Source organism: Punica granatum, chromosome 3, assembly GCF_007655135.1.
Source record: "Punica granatum isolate Tunisia-2019 chromosome 3, ASM765513v2, whole genome shotgun sequence".
Lineage (NCBI taxonomy): Eukaryota > Viridiplantae > Streptophyta > Magnoliopsida > Myrtales > Lythraceae > Punica > Punica granatum.
This window is the reverse complement of record NC_045129.1, coordinates 22,733,385-22,741,832: the sequence shown is the minus strand read 5'-3', so window position 1 is coordinate 22,741,832 and position 8,448 is coordinate 22,733,385.

Genomic DNA, 8,448 nt, shown 5'->3' with positions numbered 1-8,448 from the left:
CAGAGCCAAGTGGGGATAGGATGTATAGTTCGTTTTGATTCTTAGATCTCGTAGCTCGTATAGGTCATATCATCTAGGACCGCCTTCATGGCTAGTAGTATCTCATCTTGTGATCTTTCCTTAAGCGTCTAGTTGCATGTCTATACAATAAACTGAAGCTGGTAAACGTAGTAATACATAGCCATAGCATAGGTCTCTCTATGTGTCTAGATCCAAAACCACAATGAACTGAAGTAATGTAAGAGGCTCTAATGTCCATCCGACAGCTCTAATGGACTCTACACATTCTAATCCTTAAGTGCAGTGCTCCAAGCCTACTGAACCCGGTGGTAAGTCCCGACGGTTAGGGCAGTTTTTGGGTATAACCAGGAGGAGTAAAAGTGTAAGGATATGGTCTAAGTAGATGGAGGTTATCTACGTAACTCGGAGTAGAGTTATCCTCGTGCATTATCGTTTGTCTAGGTACAGCAGTTGGGGTAGGATTCAAATCCGAAGAGAGTCTTACTGTGTTTGTCTGTCTACTATTATTGTTAAATCCAGGAACAACAATTGGGTAAGGTATGTACTAGATTCTGCAGGGAAACACAGTGTGAGGCTTCTTCCATCCGTCCAGGTATGTACTAGATCTTTGATCTTGAGAGAAGCTGGGATTAGGGGATAGATTCGGATTATCATCTTCAAACCACTTAGCTATTGGTCTATAGATCTCTAGAAATTTCGTCTAGGTATAGATTAGTGTACTGAAAGGTGAGGAACTGATATACTGTTCGAATATCTTTATAAATATTTGTGAGACTGGAAGGTTTATTGTTTTTGAATATGGATTGGTTTAAAGCAAGCTCTTCGAGTACATGTCCTTCTGAAAACTCTTTCGATAATGATTCTGTTCTCAACAGAGAAGAGGTCAATTTGGAATGTTTTGATAAATCTATCAATGATTGGGAAATCCCAAGAATCGCTTCAAAACAGATTTATAAAAACTCAAAATTCCAACAAATATATTCAAAAACCGATTACACCATAACCACTGAGGAAAGGGACATCCCCCTAAAAAACTCCTCACAAACCATAAAACTCTTGAACCAAGAGTCATTGAAAAAACATAATGACAAATATAACTTCATCCATATAGGGCTCATCCAAGTGGGCATAAAACCCCTAACCCGAGAAGGCTCAGATACCTCAGTACTCTTAGTACTTAGAGATGCTAGGCTTTTAAATTATCATGAATTCATCCTTGGGACAGTCGAGACTAGTCTGTGCGATGGACCAGTCCATTTCAACTGTTTCCCAAATTTCACCATGTCTCTCAAAGACCAAAACATAACCCATGGCTCGACTTTGCAAATCAAAACGGACAACTACAAGATTGCTTTAGGCTCCATCCCTTTAGCCCTTGTATACTGAGTCCATTACAAGACGATGGTCTCAGCCTTTGCAACCAAAGCCTTCAAACATAGTCCCAAAGGAGAAACCCTCCTTTTCCAAACGGACATTGCCAGGTCAAACACTGTAGTCCCCAGACCAATTAGGTGGAATGAGGTAACTCTTCTTGATAAATGGGTCCTAGAAGGCGCAGTTGCCCCTGAAAAAGTTCAAAATGAGGAACCTAGTCGAGTGAGCCAGTTCCAAGATGGGAGAGTTTCAATAAGCTTTCGCCATAGGAGATCAGTCGACATACAGTCAACCTCAAACCCCTCGATAAGTTCTTCCTTTAGAAGCCTTGAGCCAAGAAGGAGATCATTCAGTGTTGCCCCATCAACAAACACTTTCCAAACAGCTACTGAAACCCCTCCTAGGTCTACTAACCTTAGAGGATTAAGTAGTGTCGCCACCAATATCCCTAGGCCAGTATATTCTGTCCCAAACACAGATGAAACTGAGTCTTCACCCCCTTCACCCACATTTTCATCCATAACCGATGCTACCAGAATCAATCCTAACCCTGAGATCTATGTGATTGATAAACCCTTCACATTAGCGTCCAACATCCTTAGGAACGATTTCTGCTCCAAAGAAAATGAAAACAAGAGGAATTGGTTGCATGAGGTCTTCACGAAAAAATATGTCGAGACCATAATGCAAAATTAGTGGATAAAATTCATGGAGAATAACAAGAAAAACATCCTTTTCTGGGACTGGTTTAGCCAAGTCTACATGGAAGAAAAGGTCATCAAATTCATTGAAAAAACCATAACCTGGAAACTACGCTTCAACAAACCCATAGTTTCTTCAAAACCTCCTCCAAAATATGTTGAGCCAAAAGAACCTGAGCAAACCAAAAACCTTAGGTTACTCAACATGATGATCATAAATACTCGCGCCTTAGAGCATGAAAACCGGGAAAGAGAAAGAAAACAAACTGAGTCGGAACTTTGCCAAAAACTCCATGAGTTACAAAAAGAAGAAAAAACTCTGAAAAAAGATGAAAAGCTGGTTCAGACCCTGGACAATGCTGAACCCAAACCTGAGTGTAAAAGCCAGGAATTCACACATCAAAAATACTCCTAAAACCTACAATTAGTGTGCATGACTTCCAAATGGAAGAAATTGCCTTGTTGGATACAGGTGCAGACGCAAATTGTGTGAGGGAGGGATTAATCCCATTAAAATACTATGAAAAGACCCATGAATCTTTACGGTCTGCAAGCAATAACAAACTGAGAATTTCATACAAAATTGCAGAAGCAGAAGTAAAAAATGAAGATTCAACATACAAAACTGAATTCCTAGTTGGGAAAGACTTAAAAAATGAAGTCATACTAGGAACCCCATTCATTCAGCTCATCAAACCCTTCCTTTTCACCAACTCTGGCAAAAAGACGGTGTATTTAAAAAGCAAAACCATTTTCCCCTTCATCACAAAACCTGTAACCAGAAATCTGGACATAATACAGGCAACTGAGAGGCAAATTGGTTGGGTAAAAGATGAGATTTCACACCATAAGGTTGAGAATCTGCTTCAAAAACCATATTGAAACATAAAATCGATAATCTCAACAGACTGATCCAGGAGTCAGTTTGCGGAGAAACTCCAAATGCTTTCTGGGATAGGAAACAACATGTCATTGATCTACCTTATGAAAAGGATTTCGATAAGAAAAATATCCCAACAAAAGCCAAACCCATTCAGATGAATCAAGAGTTGGAAAAACACTGTAAAATGGAAATTCAGGAACTCTTGAACAAAAGATTGATTAGACCTAGCAAGTCTCCCTGGAGTTGTTCAGCCTTCTATGTTAACAAAAACGCAGAACTTGAAAGAGGAGTACCCAGGTTAGTAATCAACTACAAGCCTTTGAACCAAGCCTTAAGGTGGATTAGGTATCCAATACCTAACAAAAAATATTTGCTCCAAAAACTTCATGATTCAAAAATATTTTCAAAATTCGACATGAAGTCAGGTTTTTGGCAAATTCAAATCACCGAAAAGGACAAATGCAAAACTGCATTCATAGTTCCATTTGGCCAGTACGAATGGAATGTAATGCCTTTTGGGCTCAAAAATGCCTCATCTGAATTTCAGAAAATCATGAACGACATCTTTGGTGCATACTCTGATTTCATAATTGTATACATCGATGACGTTCTCATATTTTCCAAAAAACATTGATTCTCATTTTAAACATGTAAACCATTTCATGAGAATCACATCAAAAAATTGTTTGACTGTGTCTCCGACCAAAGTCTGCCTTTTTCAAACAAAAATTCGATTCTTAGGGCATAACATCAGCAGGGGCACCATAATCTCCATTAACAGGTCCATCCAATTTACTGATAAATTCCCTGACCAAATCCATGATAAAAAGCAACTACAAAGGTTCTTAGGAAGTCTCAACTACGTTGTAGATTTTTTCCCTGGCCTAAGTAAACTCTACAAACCCCTCCATAACAGGTTAAAGAATTCTCCTCCACCATGGACGGATGAACAAACCAACATTATGAAGCAAATCAAGCTTCAAATCAAAACTTTACCTTGTTTACACTTGGCAGACCCATCTGCAAAAAAGATTGTTGAAACAGACGCCTCTGAAGAAGGATACGGAGAAATATTGAAACAATCCAAAAATGAACATGAACAGGTTGTTCAGTTCACATCAAAACATTGGAACCAAATACAGAAGAATTACACAACAATTAAAAAAGAAATTCTTTCTGTTGTTCTTTGCATTTCGAAATTTCAATCTGATCTTTTAAACCAAAGGATTTTACTTCGGATTGATTGTAAATCTGCAAAAGAGGTTCTTCAAAAAGATGTTCAAAACATTGCATCAAAACGGATTTTTGCCAGATGGCAAGCAATCTTGAGTGTATTTGATTTTGACATCGAATTCATAAAAGGAGAGGCTAACAGTCTCCCTGACTTCCTGACAAGAGAATTCTTGCAGGTATCACCATGAGCATGAGGACTCGTTCCTCTAAAAAAGAGGCCTCGGCCTCAAAACAGCTGGCTCCCAGCCAGTCGATCAAAAAAGAGGAGAAATCCTCGAAACAGGTGGCTTCCAACCAACCCTCCTTCGGACAGATCACTGTTGATAGCCAGATTAAAACCTATCGACAGACTCTCCAACAGGAAATTGATAAGCAGGGCTGCATGCAAACCCTGCCAGGTAAAATTCCTAAACCAAAAAAGGAGAAACAAGCTCTTGAAAAACAGAGTGCATCTCCTCAAAATCTTGATAATAATGTAGTAGTCCAGCAATAGATTACAGTATTAAAAGATAAACCAGAATTAGCACAAGTGCTATCTGGGATATCTCCTCCTATGCTGGAGACTAGCAAGGGAGAGAGCTCTAGGCAAATCACCAAAAGAGCAGAAAAAAGTCTCACAACATTTTCCGATAAGGAAACCAGCTCTTCAAAAACAGCACCATGGTTTCCAAAATCATTAATTCAAACTGTTTTGATTATGGAAGAAGGTTTTTACCATGAAAACCCTTTCTTCGCAGCATCAAAATTGTTTCCTGAAAATTGGTGTTTCTGGCCCATGGATATTTCAAAAACCTGGGAATACTATGAGGAAATCTTGAGTGAAACAGGTTCAGTTGAGTTCAAACACCATCTCGTCCCTGGATCCTCAAACACCATATCTCACTCTACTGCCAAAATACAGAGAGTCATCCTCCCAAAAGAATGGAATGAGGGAAAACCATACAAAATCCATCAATTCCAAGCCAGATTCTCGTCCGATATCCCACATAATGCCATGTATTCCATCTGGGATTACCAACAGGCCTGGTACAATGCATTTTTGTACCAAAACCATGAATTCAGACACACCTGGCTGATCTTCTTCCATTCAAATACTCCAGCCATATTCCCCTATTGGTTTGCCCATTGGTGGTCGCTCTGGGGTCCAATTCCAGACATACTGCCCCCCATAATTCATGAAGCATACTTTACATATGCTTCTAGATTCAAACCTTAGGGGAACCAGACTATCTTTCCCGTGCTTCTCCAATTCTACCAAATCTTTGGACTATCATGGGTTCATAACTGGACTTTCGGATACAAGCCCGATCAACAAACAGGCATGCAGACACTGACCAGGATTTTCAAATGCAAATGATGGGTTAAGTTGAAGGTAGACCATCTTGACCACCAGTTTGCTCTCGATTGGTTCCGAAAAAATGCTTTCGTTTCAGACAAAGCACAAGTGGACCACCAAAGTTTCCTCCAGGTCAAAGCCAAGGCTTCCTCCTTCCTTTCAGCAGCAAAAACTGATGAGGATTACATAGGACGGTTAAGCCAGGTTCTCCTAGAACTCAAAAATCTAAACACCACTGCCTCGTCAGCATCAGAATCCCACAGGGAAGACGATGGTAGTGACCTATCTTCAGATTAATTGCGAGCCTCAGCACCCGAGAGCGTCCGCCCACTGTTTCGACACGTGGATCATTACCGAACAAAAAACCTTTCGGCTCACAAGCTATGCCCCACATCCAACGCAATCTCCGGAAGCGTCCCACCACTACTCCAGTGGTACCATAATGGACAAAAAACCTTTCAGTGAGCGTGCCCGACATAAAGCAGCAATCTGTCACTATTTGCGACAAAAAAGGCATTGTAGCTACAGTTTTTCCGCTGTCTCGACAGTACCCCACATGTGAGTGCATAGTAAAAGCTGCACAGCGACAAGACATCTTCCATCGCCTATAAGAGTGGCCATCCTTCAGCATCAAGGGGGACACAATTCACCACAATAATCTCTTTCTCTCTTCCTCTTCTTCTCATAAGTAAACATCCGGCTCCCATAACCCGGATCTTCTATCTCCTATTCTGTGTGTAAGTTTCAGTGTAAGCATGGGTTGAGTTCGTTTAGACTCTTCCCCTTTTCTTTTTCTTCTTCAATGTTTTCTTTTGTCTTCTTAAGCATCATGTACTCCCTTCAGCCCATCATGGGCTAAGTTTCTGAATAAATCTTCCATGTTGATCATCTATTTATGTTGATATTCCCTTATATCAGATTCTTGTTCTTTCAGTACTCTATGGTTATCCCTCAGTCGAGATCTTGGGTGTAAATGGTATCAAAGCCAAGTGGGGATAGGATGTATAGTTCGTTTTGATTCTCAAATCCCGTAGCTCGTATAGGTCATATCATCTAGGACCGCCTTCATGGCTGGTAGTATCTCATCTTGTGATCTTTCCTTAAGCGTCTAGTTGCATGTCTATACAATGAACTGAAGCTGGTAAATGTAGTAATACATAGCCATAGCATAGGTCTCTCTAAGTGTCTAGATCCAAAACCACAATGAACTGATGCTAGGTAAAGAAGTAATGTAATCTAATGTCCATCCGGCAGCTCTAATGGACCCTACACATTCTAATCCTTAAGTGCAGTGCTCCAAGCCTACTGACCCCAGTGGTAAGTCCCGACGGTTAGGGCAGTTTTTGGGTATAACTAGGAGGAGTAAAAGTGTAAGAATATGGTCTAAGTAGATGGAGGTTATCTGCGTAACTCGGAGTAGAGTTATCCTCGCGCATTATCGTTTGTCTAGGTACAGCAGTTGGGGTAGGATTCAGATCCGAAGAGAGTCTTACTGAGTTTGTCTGTCCACTATTATTGTTAAATCCAGGAACAGCAGTTGGGTAAGGTATGTACTAGATTCTGCAGGGAAACACAGTGTGAGGATTCTTCCATCCGTCCAGGTATGTACTAGATCTTTGATCTTGAGAGAAGCTGGGATTAGGGGATAGATTCGAATTATCAAGATAAATGGTATCTCTGATACCATTTACACCCAAGATCTCGACTGAGGGATAATAACCATAGAGTACTGAAAGAACAAGAATATGATATAAGGGAATATCAACATAAATAGATGATCAACATGGAAGATTTATTCAGAAACTTAGCTCATGATGGGCTGAAGGGAGTACATGATGCTTAAGAAGACAAAAGAAAACATTGAAGAAAAAAAAGAAAAGGGGAAGAGTCTGAACGAACTCAACCCATGCTTACACTGGAACTTACACACAGAATGGGAGATAAAAGATCCGGGTTATGGGAGCCAGATGTTTACATATGAGAAGAAGAGGAAGAGAGAGAGATTATTGTGGTGAATCGTGTCCGCCTTGATGCTGAAGGAAGGCCACTCTTATAAGCGATGGAAGATGCATTGTCGCTGTGCAGCTTTTACTATGCACTCACATGCGGGGTACTGTCGAGATAGCGGAAAAACTGTAGCTACAGTGCCTTTTTTGTCGCAAATAGTGACAAATTGCTGCTTTATGTCGGGCATGCTCGCCGAAAGGTTTTTTGTCCGTTATGGTACCACTGGAGTAGTGGTGGGACGCTTCCGGAGATTGCGCTGGATGTGGGGCATAGCCTGTGAGCCGAAAGGTTTTTTGTCCGGTAATGATCCATGTATCGAAACAGTGGGCGGACGCTCTCGGGTGCTGAGGCTAGCAATTAGATCAGAATTGCTCGTAAGCAATGTCGGGTCTCATCATTATCTCTTTTGCGAACTTTTGTAGCCATTGATCATGTCGAGTGCTGAACCCTGGTTGCAATGGCTTGTCAATAAGAGATATATGGTGGAAAACCCTTTGGCATTTACCTGAGAATTGAAGAATGTGCCCTGGATATTTACGCTAGTGCCATTCATTAATCTGAACCCAAGCACCCCACTTGCTGATCTGTGTTATGACTTGGCTTTCACTGGGCCAATAACTTACTTTTGGGGGTAGGATGTCCTCGGAGTGTAATGGAGAAATGAAAATGTAATGGATAGCAGGTTGAACTTTTATGGGGGAAACCCACTTTGGTGGAGACGATTCTATATGGATGGAGAGGCTGGCAGAGCGCCTCAATGATTTGGTGATCAGACTCCAGGCATTGTTCCCAAAAAGGGATTGGAGTTCTGGCCGGTGTGCATCTTCTGGTTTGAGGATTATTGAATTGAGAATCCCGTATCTCAGAAGATCGCAGAAATCGAAATGATGTTT